The following is a 13050-nucleotide window of genomic DNA, read 5'->3' on the forward strand; positions in this document are numbered from 1 at the left end:
TAAAAGGTAATAAAATCTATAGGTGAGAAACTGACATTTTAAGATGTGATGATTTTGAATAGCCACTGTCTCAACTGTTGAGGAACTGTTTTTTTTCTTCATATTATTTATATAAAAGTGAATCTTATGAGTACATTCTTAACTGAAAATGGATCTTTAAAAACAAAGAATGAGAATAGGAGAGGGAGGAGGAGGAAGGTTAGGACTGAGGGAGAGAGGGAGTATAGTGTGGGAAGGATCACTAACTCCTAAATTTGTATATTTGAAATGATCAAGTTTGAATGCCTTAAATAAAATTTAAAATAAAAAAAAGTGCATAAAAAGCTAAAACGTGGGTCAAGTGCCTGTATTCTTCAAGACACTGGACCAGGTGGCTACATCTAAAAATAAAAATTGGATTCATGTCAGATACAACTGTTTAAATTTCATCCTGTTCTGTTTTTAAATCAGTAAATCAAACTGTGTCCTACAATTTGCAGTGTCCTAAGCAGCAGAATGTTTGTGCATTCTTTCTTCTTTGTTTAACTATGTTTAAATTATCACACCACTGGCAAACTTCATTTGCATGAAATTTTATATGATAGATACTAATTATAGTACGTTTATTTCCCACTCTTACCCCCATCTGGGGGGAATAATATTTGGAATTAATTGTCACTAAAAGTCTAAACAAACTGTTAATTGGATTGTGACATATTATAAATGATATGAAAACATTTTAACATTCGGCCATCAACTTAAGAAAATGATTTTCAGGGCCAGTGCTGTGGTGTAATGGGTAAAGCTGCTGCCTGAAGTTTCAGCAATCCATATGGACACCAGTTTGAGTCCGAGCAGCTCCATATCCGATCCAGCTCTCTGCCATTGCCTGGGAAAGCAGTGGAAGATAGCCGAAATCCTTGGGACCCTGCACCCATGTGGGATAGCTGGAAGAACCTTCTGTCTCCTGGCGTTGGATCAGCACAGCTTCAGCCATTGCTGCCAATTTGGGAGTGAACCAGCAGATGGACTACACCTCTCCCCTTCTCTCTGTGTTTAACTCTTGACTTTCAAATAAATAAATCTTTAAAAAAATGTTTTTCCTATACAAATATGCTTATTTAGTTTTTAAAAAGGGATATATGCTACTTGCTACTCTTGTAAATTTCTCAGTATTAAAGCATAACACAACTGAATGCTAAGGCAAAACATCTTGCCAAAAGAATAGAAAACTGGGCTCGGCGCTGTGGCTCACTTGGTTAATCCTCCATCTGCAGCACCAGCATCCCATATGGGCACTGGGTTCTAGTCTCAGTTGCTCCTCTTCCAGTCCAGTTCTCTGCTGTGGCACAGGAGGGCAGTGGAGGATGGCCCAAGTGCTTGGGCCCTTGCATCCGCATGGGAGACAGCCTGGCTCCTGGCTTTGGATCAGTGGAGCACCAGCCGTAGTGGTCATTTGGGGGATGAAGCAACTGAATGAAGACTTTTCTCTCTGTCTTTCTCTGTCTGTAACTCTACCTGTCAAATAAATAAATTTAAAAAAAAAAGAATTGAAAACAGAGTATACACTACATATCAAGTGCTGAATTTCATAGGGCCTGTATGATCAGAGTCTCTTACCAGTTTTGTTAAATGCATCACATAAAGAATTACATTTCATATTAGAGGGTTTCACAGGGATAGCAGTACATTCCATTGATGTATTTCATTTTAGCTCAAGTACCTCTCAGGTTCTTACAACTACTAGTCATTTCACACTCAGAAACACTGGAGAGCCACTTGTGTGACTGGGATCATTTATTTTTATTTGGTGATGTTTGGTTGTTGAGGTTTATCCTTTTAGGTAGAAAAATTAGTCTAAAATTGGAATGACTGCATTTTTGTTTGGTTTCTAATATAGCTCACCTTTTATACTGCAAAAGTCTTTGATATGCATTCACTTAGAGGTTTTTAACATTTTCTAGAAGCTGCTTGGTTCTGTTGAGATGCATGTACAATAGAACCCTTTTAAACATGTCAACTTTGAGCAACAACACATTCTTGGTTGCATTTGAGAGCCTGGATAAGATTTTGCTTGAAAAATGCATATTTTTCTGCTAAATTTTATTTGGGAGCTACCTACTTACAGTGTCTTAATCTTTGAAATGAATGGTTTCAGATCCTCTGATATAATTTCTGCTACTTCCTTTTCACCAGATTCTTTAAAAGGTTATGTAAAAGTCTCAAGACTGAACCTATAATAGTTTTGGTCAGATTCAGTGTTTGTCAGGATGTGATGATCTGATGGCACTAAGACCCAGCAATGTCTCCAACAATTCATCACAATTAGCAAAGTAGCTTTTAGTTTAACATTATTATGCACAGAGTGTCAGCAATTTCTGCCTTCACTTAATGTTTCTATATATCATAACTCAGAAGGTTGAAGTTATCAAAATAATGTGAAGTTGTAATTTTTGCCTCAATTTCTTATAAAAAAAAATTGAGTTGCATGTTATAGCAGCTTCAACTTACAGCTTCATGGTACTCACCATAAATGAAATAGCTGCTAAGTGTCATGATTGATTTCTAATTCCAGGTATTTTGTTTTTTCACTATTGGCATATCAACTTCTGGCAGACTTGTGCAGCAGAGTCATTCAGGGCTTGATTCCATGAAACAGAGCAGTGTGTCCTTATGTGTTTACTTCAGCAAAGATATTCTGTTTTGTGCATATATGCATAAGCATAGCATTGGCTCTTTCAGAGAATAAGGTGTGCTTTTGTTTACATGATTAACATTGAACTCTGCGTTCCTGTCAGGATTATTGTCCTTTTAACCTAGAGATGATGCTGTGGAAACTAGCTCCAATTCTAGCCCAGGCAGCTCCTCTTCCAATCCAGCTCTCTGCTAGGGCCAGGGAAAGCAGTAGAAGATGGCCCAAGTCCTTGGGCCCTTGCACCCACCTGAGACCTGGAAGAAGCTCCTGGCTCCTGGCTTCAGATCGGCACAGCTCCATCTGTTGCAGCTATCTGGGGAGTGAACCAGTGGATATAAGAACTCTCTCTCTCTCTTTCTGCCTCTCCTCTCTCTGTGTAACTCTGACTTTCAAATAAATAAATAAATCTTTAAAAATATTTATTATCATCTTTGGTTTATTTTCTAATACATTGAAAGTCAACAGCGAGATTGGAAATGTTAAACAATTGCAGCTACTGTTAAAAACTTTTATTTGCAAAAGGGAACAAAGTAATATTACTATGATTTAACTTATAGAATGATGGTTTGAGTGGTTCACTTTAAAAAGTCCCCTAAAAATAATGTTGAAAGGACTGAAATTTTCTAAATGAGGCTAAGGCAAATTTAAGACTGTATTATCTCTTTAAAAGTACAAAGGTTTGCATTATGCTATGATTTGAGGTATTTCTTTCCTGTTTTTATTAGGGTCTTAAGAGTGATGAGTTATACATATGTTGCACCATCAAATACCACTAGTATAGCATTCATCATATTCTAATCCTGTGCTCATCAATCAGTCATCCCCCATCTCCCATCCCCTCAGTTCTCTGACAATCATATTTTTTCAATTCAGTTCTTGCATTATATAGTTCAAGGATATCTGTTTTGTTCCATTTTATAGCTTCTATCTCTTTCTTGATATTCTCATTTTGTTCTTGCATCATTGTCTTCCATTTAATTGTTCTTTTGGGCCATACTGAATTCTTTTAAGATTCATGGTCTGAATTATCAGATAATTCACAGATCTCCATTTATTTATTTATTTATTTTTTAGATTTATTTTTTTACTTGAAAGACAGTTACGAGAGGAGAGTTACAGAGAGAGAGAGAGAGCGAGAGAGAGAGAGAGAGAGATTTGCCATGCTCTGGTTCACTCCGCAGTTGGCCACAAAATCTGAAGTTGTGCCAATCTGAATCCCCCTTTCCCTCTTCCTATCCCTCCCCCTCCCCCTCTTCCTCTCCAGGAGCCAAGAGCTTCTTCTGGGTCTTCCACTTGGATTCCCAATTGATTTGGGCTATCTTCTACTGATTTCCCAGGCCATAGCAGAGAGCTGGATCAAAACAGGAGAAGCTGAGACTCAAACTGGTGCCCATATGGGAGCTAGCACTGAGGTGGCGGCTTTAACTGCTATGCCACAATGCTGGCTCCCAGATCTCCTTTCCCTTAGGGTTCATATTGGTATTTCTTTTTGATAATTTGATTGAGAGATGTTTCAATTTTTGTTCATCTGTCTTGCTGTTTTGTACATATAATGAAACAGCCACCTCTCAGTCTTTAGAGAAGTCTTTGGCTTTCTACAGGGAAAAAAATCTTTACAATCAGCTGTTAGAAATCTTGGGGACTCTAAGTCTTCTGTGTGGGTGAATCATCTGTATTTAGTACGTCTACTTTCCCAGTTACAGAGGACTGCTTGGTTCTTTTCTGGGAGTTTGTATCTGTTTCTCCCTCTGGTATCTGGCATTAGCACTGCCAGATTCTCTCTCTCTCTCTCTCTCTTTTTTTTTTTTTTTTTTGACAGAGTGGACAGTGAGAGAAAGAGACAGAGAGGAAGGTCTTCCTTTTGCCATTGGTTCACCCTCTAATGGCCGCCAAGGCCGGTGCACCATGCTGATCCGAAGGCAGAAGCCAGTGCTTCTCCTGGTCTCCCATGGGGTGCAGGGCCCAGGCACTTGGTCCACCCTCCACTGCACTCCCGGGCCACAGCAGAGAGCTGGCCTGGAAGAGGGGCAACCTGGACAGAATCCAGCGCCCTCCCCCCACCCCAGGACTAGAACCTGGTGTGCCGGCGCCACAAGGCGGAGGATTAGCATACTGAGCCACGGCAACGGCCTAGATTCTCTATTAGCACAACTGACTGAGTTCTTTTGTGGTCTGTGGTCCCCAGTCATCCAAGATAATCAGTTCACATAGCGCCCTAAGTCAGGCAGCATGCTCCAAAACCTGAAAAGCAGATACATATTCCACCATTCCCTAAACCTTCCAAGACAGAAGCTGTGACGTGAGTTTTCCTCCTGTTTTTAAGTGAGCTGCAAAGGGGAAAAGCTGATGTAGTTGAAATGAAATTTTCCTGGTCATTACAGTGTGGTTGTCATGGATTGTCTTGGCTTTGAGCTTGGCTGGATCACTGCAACAACATGACTATGTCTCTGAAGTTCCCATGAAGGTCTTTTAGAACATATGTTGCTACTAAGTAGTTATTTCTGTGGGTGAATGAAGTCTGTGGTTTCCTATTCTATCTTGCTTGCTTTGTTTGCCCCCTGCCCTCTTTTAAAAAATTACACAATCTATTGCAGCTTCTTAATTTTTTTATTGGATAGATATCTTCCATCTGCTCATTCACTTCCCTAATGCCTGCAATGGCCCATGCTGGGTCAGGCTAATGTCAGGAGCCAGAAACTCCATCCCGGTGTCATGTGGATGTCAGGAACCCAAGTGCTTGAATGATTCATGCTTTCCATGATAAAGATTAGCAAGAAGTGGAAATCTTTGTGATGGGGGACCAGATACTTAGACCATCTTCTGCTGCTTTCCCAGGAACATTAGGGAGATGGATTAGTAGTGAAGCAGCCATGACTTGAACCAGCACCCATGGAATAAAGACCATAGGTCGTGAATTAATGCAGTGCCACAACACAGGTCCTGGTATTTAAATCTCTTGATAGTTATTCTTTAAATAATTTTTAAATACTAGTATAAAACATTATGCTAATAGATTAGAGATTGAGAACTAGAAACTTAAAAATTATTTTAAAATTCACTCTAAAATGTTTGAAAGAGAGAGTGACAGAGAAAGAAATCTCCCATCCACTGATTTACTCCTCAAATGACTACAAGGCTGGTCCTGAGCCAAGGCAAAGCTAGAAAAGTGAAACTCCACTCAGATGGCAGGGGCACAAGCATCTGCATCATGTTCCACTGCTTTCCCAGCCACATTAGCAGGAAAATCAACCAGAAGCCAAGCAGGCAGGACCCAAATTAGTACTCCAATAAGTGATTCTGATGTAATAGGCAGCTACTTAAACTACTGTGACACAACAGCAGTCCCATCAAGTGGAAATCTCATGTATGGTGGGGGTCTTCTTAAAGATATGGCTAAGACTTACAAATCAATTGTAGTAATGAAGGTCCTCATATAACAAGGATGAGGGAATTATTGGTAACACAAATTTTCAATGTTCTTGGTAAAAGTTGTCTATTCAGGTCTAGTTTAGTGTTAAAACAAAAAGCATACTCAAAACAGCATAGAAGAAATGCAAGAAAAGGAACTCAAAAAATTGCTCATAATGTAACATAGAAGTAATTCAAAGCAAATGCATGAACTAGTGAAATCCATCAAGAACATGAAAAAAAAATTTCTCCCATGAAATTGAGATCTTCAAGAGGAATCAAAATGAAATGAATAATTAAATAGAACAAATAAAAATGCAATGGAGAGCCTTAAAAACAGAATTGGTAAAGCAGAAGAGAATATCGGACTTAGAAGTCAAAGCACAGGAAAGCATACAGTCAAATCAAAGAGAAGAAGCAGAAATTAGAAAACTAAAAAACACTGTTGGGAATCTACAGGATACTAATACAACAACAACAACAGCAACAACATACAGGTTCTAGGAGTTCCTGAAGGCATGGAGAGAAAGGATTAGAAGACCTTTTTAGTGAAATAATAGCTGAAAATTTCAAAGGCATGGAGAAAGAAAGCGACATCCAAGTACAGGAAGCAGACAGAACTACCAATAGACAACACTAGAAAAGATCCTTGCCACAACACATTGCAATCAAACTCACCACACTGAAACATAAAGAGAAGATTCTAAAATGTGCATGAGAGAAACACCAGATTGCTTTCAGAGGATCTCCAATTAGACTCACAAGAGACTTCTCATCAGAAACCAAATAGGCTAGAAGAGAATGGCGAGACATAGTATAAGTCTTAAGATAAATAAACTGTCAGCCCAGAATGTTATACCCTGCAAAGCTTGCATTTACGAAAGGTGAAAAAAAAAAAAAAACAGAAATTGAAAGGATTTGTCATCACATGTCCAGCCCTGCAAAAGATGATTAAAAATATGTTGCACACAGAAATACAGAAACATGGTCCTCACTGCAAAAGATAAAGGAAAAAAATCTCTCTATAAAAGATCAAAGGAAGTTGAAAGTACAAATTAGGAATATTGTTGGAAAAATGAAAGAGAAAAGTCATTACTTATCAATAGTCACCTTGAAAGTAAATGGTCTTACTGCTCCAGTTAAAAGACACAAAGTGACAGAATGGGTTAAAAAACATAACCCATCTAATTTTTGCAAGAAACACATCTTACCAACAAAGATACAAACATGCTGAAAGTAAAATGATGGAAAAATATATTTTATGTCAACAGAAATTAAAAAAGAGCAGGTATAGCCAATTTAATATCAGAAAAAAATAGACTTTAACACAAAAAATGGTAAAACAGACAAAGAAGGGGACAATATAATGATTAAGGGATCTATCAATTCGACAGGAAGATGTAACTATTATAAATGTATGTGCACCTCATTACAGGGCACTGGCAATTTAAAGAAATGTTAAGGGATTTAAAGGGAGATTTAGACATCAATACAATAGTTTTGCAGGACTTCAATACTCCACATTCAGCAATGGATAGATCAATCAGACATAAAATCAACAAGGAAAAAGCAGATTTAATAAACACTATAGACCAAAGGGCCTAACAGATATCTACAGAACTTTCAATCCTACATTTGCATAATACAAATTTGTCTCAGCAGTGGCTGGAACTTTCTCTAGGATTGACCACATGCTAGGCCATAAAGCAAGTCTCAGCAAATTAAAAAAAAAATCAAAATCATACCATGCATCTTCTCAGATCATAATGGAATGAAGCTGGAAATCGACAACTCAAGAATCTCTAGATTCATGGAGACTGAACAACATGCTCTTGAATGAACAGTGGGTCATAGAAGAAATCAAGAGATATCACAAAATTTCTGGAAACAATTGAAGGTGACAACACAACATATCAAAACTTATGGGATGAAGCAAAAGCAGTATTAAGAAGAAAGTTTATTCTGTGAAGCCAGCATCACCTTAATTCCTAAACCTGAAAAAGATGTAGCAGAGAAAGAACTACAGATCAATTTCCCTCATGAACAGTTGCAAAAATCCTCAGTAAAATTCTGGCCAATAGAATGCAACAACAGATCAGAAAAATCATCCACCCAGACCAAATGAGATTTATCACTGGAATGCAGGGATGGTTCAACGTTCACAAATCAATCAATGTGATACACCACATTAACAAACTGCAGACCGAAAATCAACAGATGCAGAGAATGCATTTGATAAAATACAACACCCTTTCATGATGAAAAATCTAAGCAAACTGGGTATAGAAAGAACATTCCTCAATACAATCAAAGCAATTTACGAAAAACCCACAGCCAGCATCCTATTGAATGGGGAAAAGTTGGAAGCATTTCCACTGAGATCTGGTACCAGACAGGGATGCCCACTCTCACAATTACTATTCAGTATACTACTAGAAGTTTTAGTCAGAGCTATTAGGCAAGAAAAATAAATCAAAGGGATACAAATTGGGAAGGAAGAAGTCATACTAACCCTCTTTGCAGATTATATGATTCTTTATGTAGGGGATTCAAGACTCTATTAAGAGACTATTGGATCTCATAGGAGTTTGGCAAAGTAGCAGGATATAAAATCAATGCACAAAAATCAACAGCCTTTGTATACACTGGCAATGCCACAGCTGAGAAAGAAATGCTAAGATTAATCACATGCACAATAGCTACAAAAACAATCAAATACCTTGGAATAAACATAACCAAGGACATCAAAGATCTCCACAATGAGAATTACAAAATCCTAAAGAAAAACATTGAAGAGGATACAAAAAAAATGGAAAAATCTTCCATGCTCATGGATTGGAAGAATAAATATCATCAAAATGTCCATTCTCCCAACAGTAATTTATAGATTCATTGTGATACCAATCAAAACATCAAAGGCGTTCTTCTCAGATCTGGAAAAAATAATGCTGAAATTCATATGGAGGCACAGGAGACCTCAAATAGCTAAAGCAATCTTGTATAACAAAAACAAAATTGGAGGCATCACAATACCAGATTTCAGGACATACTACAGGATAGTTAGGACAACATGGTACTAGTACAGAAACAAATGGAAGACCAATGGAACAGAATAGAAACACTAGAAATCAATCAAAACATCTACAACCAATGGTAAAACTACTACTAAAACAGTACTCTATGCTTTGTGTGTCTGTGTGGGTGCAGTCTGTTGAAATCTTTACTTAGCAAATACTAAGTAGATCTTCTGTATATAAAGATAATTGAAAATGAATCTTGATGAAGAATGGGATGTGAGAGGGAGTGGGAGATGGGATGGTTGCGGGTGGGAGGGAGGTTATGGGGGAAAAAGCTGCTATAATCCAAAAGTTGTACATTGGAAATTTATATTTATTAAATAAAATTTAAAAAATAGAGGAAGTTTATAGCAAAAGTTGGCAACCTAAGAAATATGAAAAACACCAAATAATCGAGCTATCAATGCATCTCAAGGATCTAGAAAAAAAACATCAAACCAAAACCAAAAATAATAGCATAAAATAGATAATTAAAATTAGAGAAGAAATCAGCAAAATTGAAACAAAAAATATTACAAAAGATCTGCAAAAGGAAGAGCTGTTTAAAAAAAAAAAAAGAGAAAGAAAATTGACAGACCATTGGCCAAACTAACCAAAAAAAGGAGAGAGAAGACCCAAATAAATAAAATTTAGAGATGAAAAAGGAAATGTAACAACACTAGAAAACAAAGCAAAAATGGATAGATTTTTGGACTCATACAACCTACCTAAATTGAACCATGGAGACATAGAAAACCTAAACAGAATCATAACCAAGAAGGAAATTGAATCAGTAATAAAGGCCCTGACAACAATGAGCAGCCCAGGACAGGAAGGATTCACTGCTGAATTCTACCAGACATTTAAAAAAGAACTAACTCAAATAACTCTGAAGTTATTCAAAGCAATTGAAAGAGAGGGAATCCTCCCAAATTCTTTCTAAAAAGACAGCATCACCTTAATTCCCAAACCTGAAAAAGATGCAACAGAGAAAGAGAATTACAAACCAATTTCACTGAACATATATGTAAAAATTCTCAATAAAATTCTAGCCAATAGAATCTAACAACACATCAGAAAGATCATCCACCTAGAACGTGTAGCAAGATATAAAGTCAATAGACAGAAAACAACAGCCTATGTATACACAGACAACAGCATGCTGAGAAGGAACTTCTAAGATGAATCCCACTCACAATGACTACAACAATTCAAATACCTTGGAATAAATTTAACCAAGGACGTTAAAGATCTCTATGATGAGAATTACAAAGAAAGAAATATAAGACACAGAAAAATCTTCCATGTTCATGAATTGCAAGAATCAATATCATCAAAATGTCCATTCTTCCAAAAGCAATTTACAAATTCAATGTGATATCAATCAAATTCCAATGACATTCCTCTCAGATATAGAAAAAATGATGCTGAAATTTTTACCCTAAGGACTTCAGCTTTAGATTCTGTGGTATTATAGTCTGTAGGGCTTAACCCACACATGTCTTCTTGCATGTAACTGAGTTTCTTGTCCACAAAGCCTCTATTCATTTCATGTTGTCCTCGAGTCCCTATGTTCATTCTTTCTGTGCCAGTTATTCTCTAAGCTACACATTTTTTGATATGAAGATTGTGTTGTACAGGGAATGCAGATTTCCTCCTTATAACTATAACTGATGAGGAGAGCTACAAACTTTCTAAATGAAGTATGAATTGAATGGCAAGTTCCTACAGAAAAGGAGTACATTTTCCTCTTATTTTTATATGTAAGTTTTACCTGTCATCCCTTAGGTCCTGATGCTTGTAAGACATGAGAAAATATCATTTGGACCATTCAGCAACTTCTCTAAGGTCATCACATTCCATATTCCTGATCATCAGTCTTTTTTTTTTTTTTTTTTTTTGAGAGACAGTTACAGAAAGAGAGAGAGAGGAAGAGATAGCAAGATCTTCAATTCACTGGGTCATTTCCCAAATGGCTGCAATGGCATTCATATTGGGCCAATATAAAGCCAGGAGTCAAGAAATTGTTTTGGGTCTTCCATGTGGGTGAAGGGGCCCAAGAACTTAGGATAGCCCAGGTTTGTTTCCCCAGTGCATTAGCAGGGAGCTGGTTTAGAAGTAGAGCAGTTGGGACTCAAACCGGGACCCAAATGGGATGTTGGTACTGCAGGCAGCAGCTTTACCTGTTTTGCCACAGCCCCAGCTTCCTGATTACCAGCCTTAATGTCAGTACTTGGTTTGAACTAGTGTCTGGATTCTGATGTCTATACCACCACACTGTAAATACTGGAGAAATGCTCCCCTCTGCATCTTGACTCTAAAGTCAAGTCTGTAATGTCATCGGAATCTTAACTGTGAGTATACTTGCTGATGTTGATCCCAACTGGAAACTCTATATGTGACTGTAAGGCACCCTGGGTGTCCAGTGAACTGGGCTGTCCATCTTTGAGGGTCCCAGGATACAGTGAATATACCTACATGCTTAGAGCAACAAGTTGATCCTGAAAGGGGTTGAGGCCCAGAGGCACAGGAAGAGATTGTTTTTTTTTGTTTTTTTTGTTTTTTTTTTTTTTTACCTTCTACTGAGGGCTTAGTTAGCTGGCACTATTCTCTCACACACATATTCTAAAATTCTATATAATCATTCTTTGCTGCACTTTAAATTTCAAACCTCATCATCAATATATGGTCAGCAGCCAGCTTGCTATAGTGTAGCAAGTGTGGTTTGCTGCTCATACGTTTACGCTCCACAGAATCTGAACTGGCTGTTCACTCTATTCCAGAAGAATCACCACACCACAACAGTTACTCTTGCTATTTGCTTCTGGTTAGTTTCATTCAGAAAGTAGTATAATGGAGTAACAAGGGAACAAATTCAGAGGACAAGGAAGCAAGATTTAGTCAATCACTTCTTAATCAGGGATTTTTGGCAGCAATGGAGAACAGTTTTTATGATCCTTCATGAGATGAGACACAGGGCAAAAAGTACAATCAAATATTGCATCTGATTATGAATGTTACCTTATTCACTAATAAAGCTGAGTTCTCATCTATATCTCCATGTATTAATGGAACTGTGTTAATCTTTCATTCATATCTGCCTACCACTCCTCTTAGTCATTCATCTTACTTCCCAATTTTAGGTAGAATATTTTCCATATTCTGTCTAGGATCATTCTCATTTCACATCGTTGTTAGGAAAATTACTCAGAATCACAAATAGGATTAGGTTACCCCATCTGTGAACCCGTTGCTATTCTTCATCAACCAGAGGTACACAACCTGCCCCTTGATTCTTGGGGATATCATTGGCCTTCCTGGGAGGCATTCTGACCTCCGGTTGCATAAATCTTTGGTTTTTCCAAGGAGGCTCTTAGTACTTCTGTCACATTCACTTGCCCTGATTATCCTTCACAAATCAAATTAAACCTCTGTACTTCTTCTCTCCCTGCCTCCTTCTAACTATTAGCAATTAACTCAAGTATAGACTTATGGAAATTAGAGCAAAAATTGTGCTGTGCTTCATACTGTTTGCCATTTCATCATATATGCCTTGAGCCTTTGGATAATAGTGTAGGAAATGTGCAGGCATCAGAGAGCCTTGAGTGCTATTCTGTGCATGACTGTGGCCATGTACATAGTTTTTGCCTTTAAATAACTCCCCTTACCAACCAAGGATAAGGGTACTTACCTTAAAAAGTTATTGCTGGTTTGAAATGAAGCTATGTGAGCATGTTTCTGAAAAAAGTACTTGTAAAACACGTAGTGCTCAAAAATGATTTTTACTGCTCACATTACAACAGAATGACTAAAATTCATTCATTCGTTCATCCATGCCTGTGTTTTGTTCTGATTATTGTAAATTATGGAAATTTGTTCAATCTACTGCCTGATAATGTTAAAGAATGGCTA

The 13050-nt window shown here is 37.5% G+C and overlaps 1 protein-coding gene across 2 annotated transcripts in view; it reads right to left on the reverse strand.

Annotated features, from left to right (window-relative positions):
• Positions 1 to 1114: 1114 nt before the first annotated feature.
• Positions 1115 to 13050, reverse strand: part of LOC133768844 (zinc finger protein 271-like) — an 81745-nt gene continuing 69809 nt past the window's right edge. The window contains exons 6-7 of one of the 2 annotated variants that reach the window (XR_009867079.1): positions 2922 to 2987; positions 1115 to 1497 (exon numbers count right to left, since the gene is read on the reverse strand). The gene's annotated coding sequence lies outside the window, so the exon portion shown is untranslated. The remainder of the gene's footprint in view (positions 1498 to 2921; positions 2988 to 13050) is intronic. The other variant, XR_009867080.1, reaches the window with a different exon arrangement.

The sequence above is a fragment of the Lepus europaeus genome, chromosome 10, assembly GCF_033115175.1.
Source record: "Lepus europaeus isolate LE1 chromosome 10, mLepTim1.pri, whole genome shotgun sequence".
Classification (NCBI taxonomy): domain Eukaryota; kingdom Metazoa; phylum Chordata; class Mammalia; order Lagomorpha; family Leporidae; genus Lepus; species Lepus europaeus.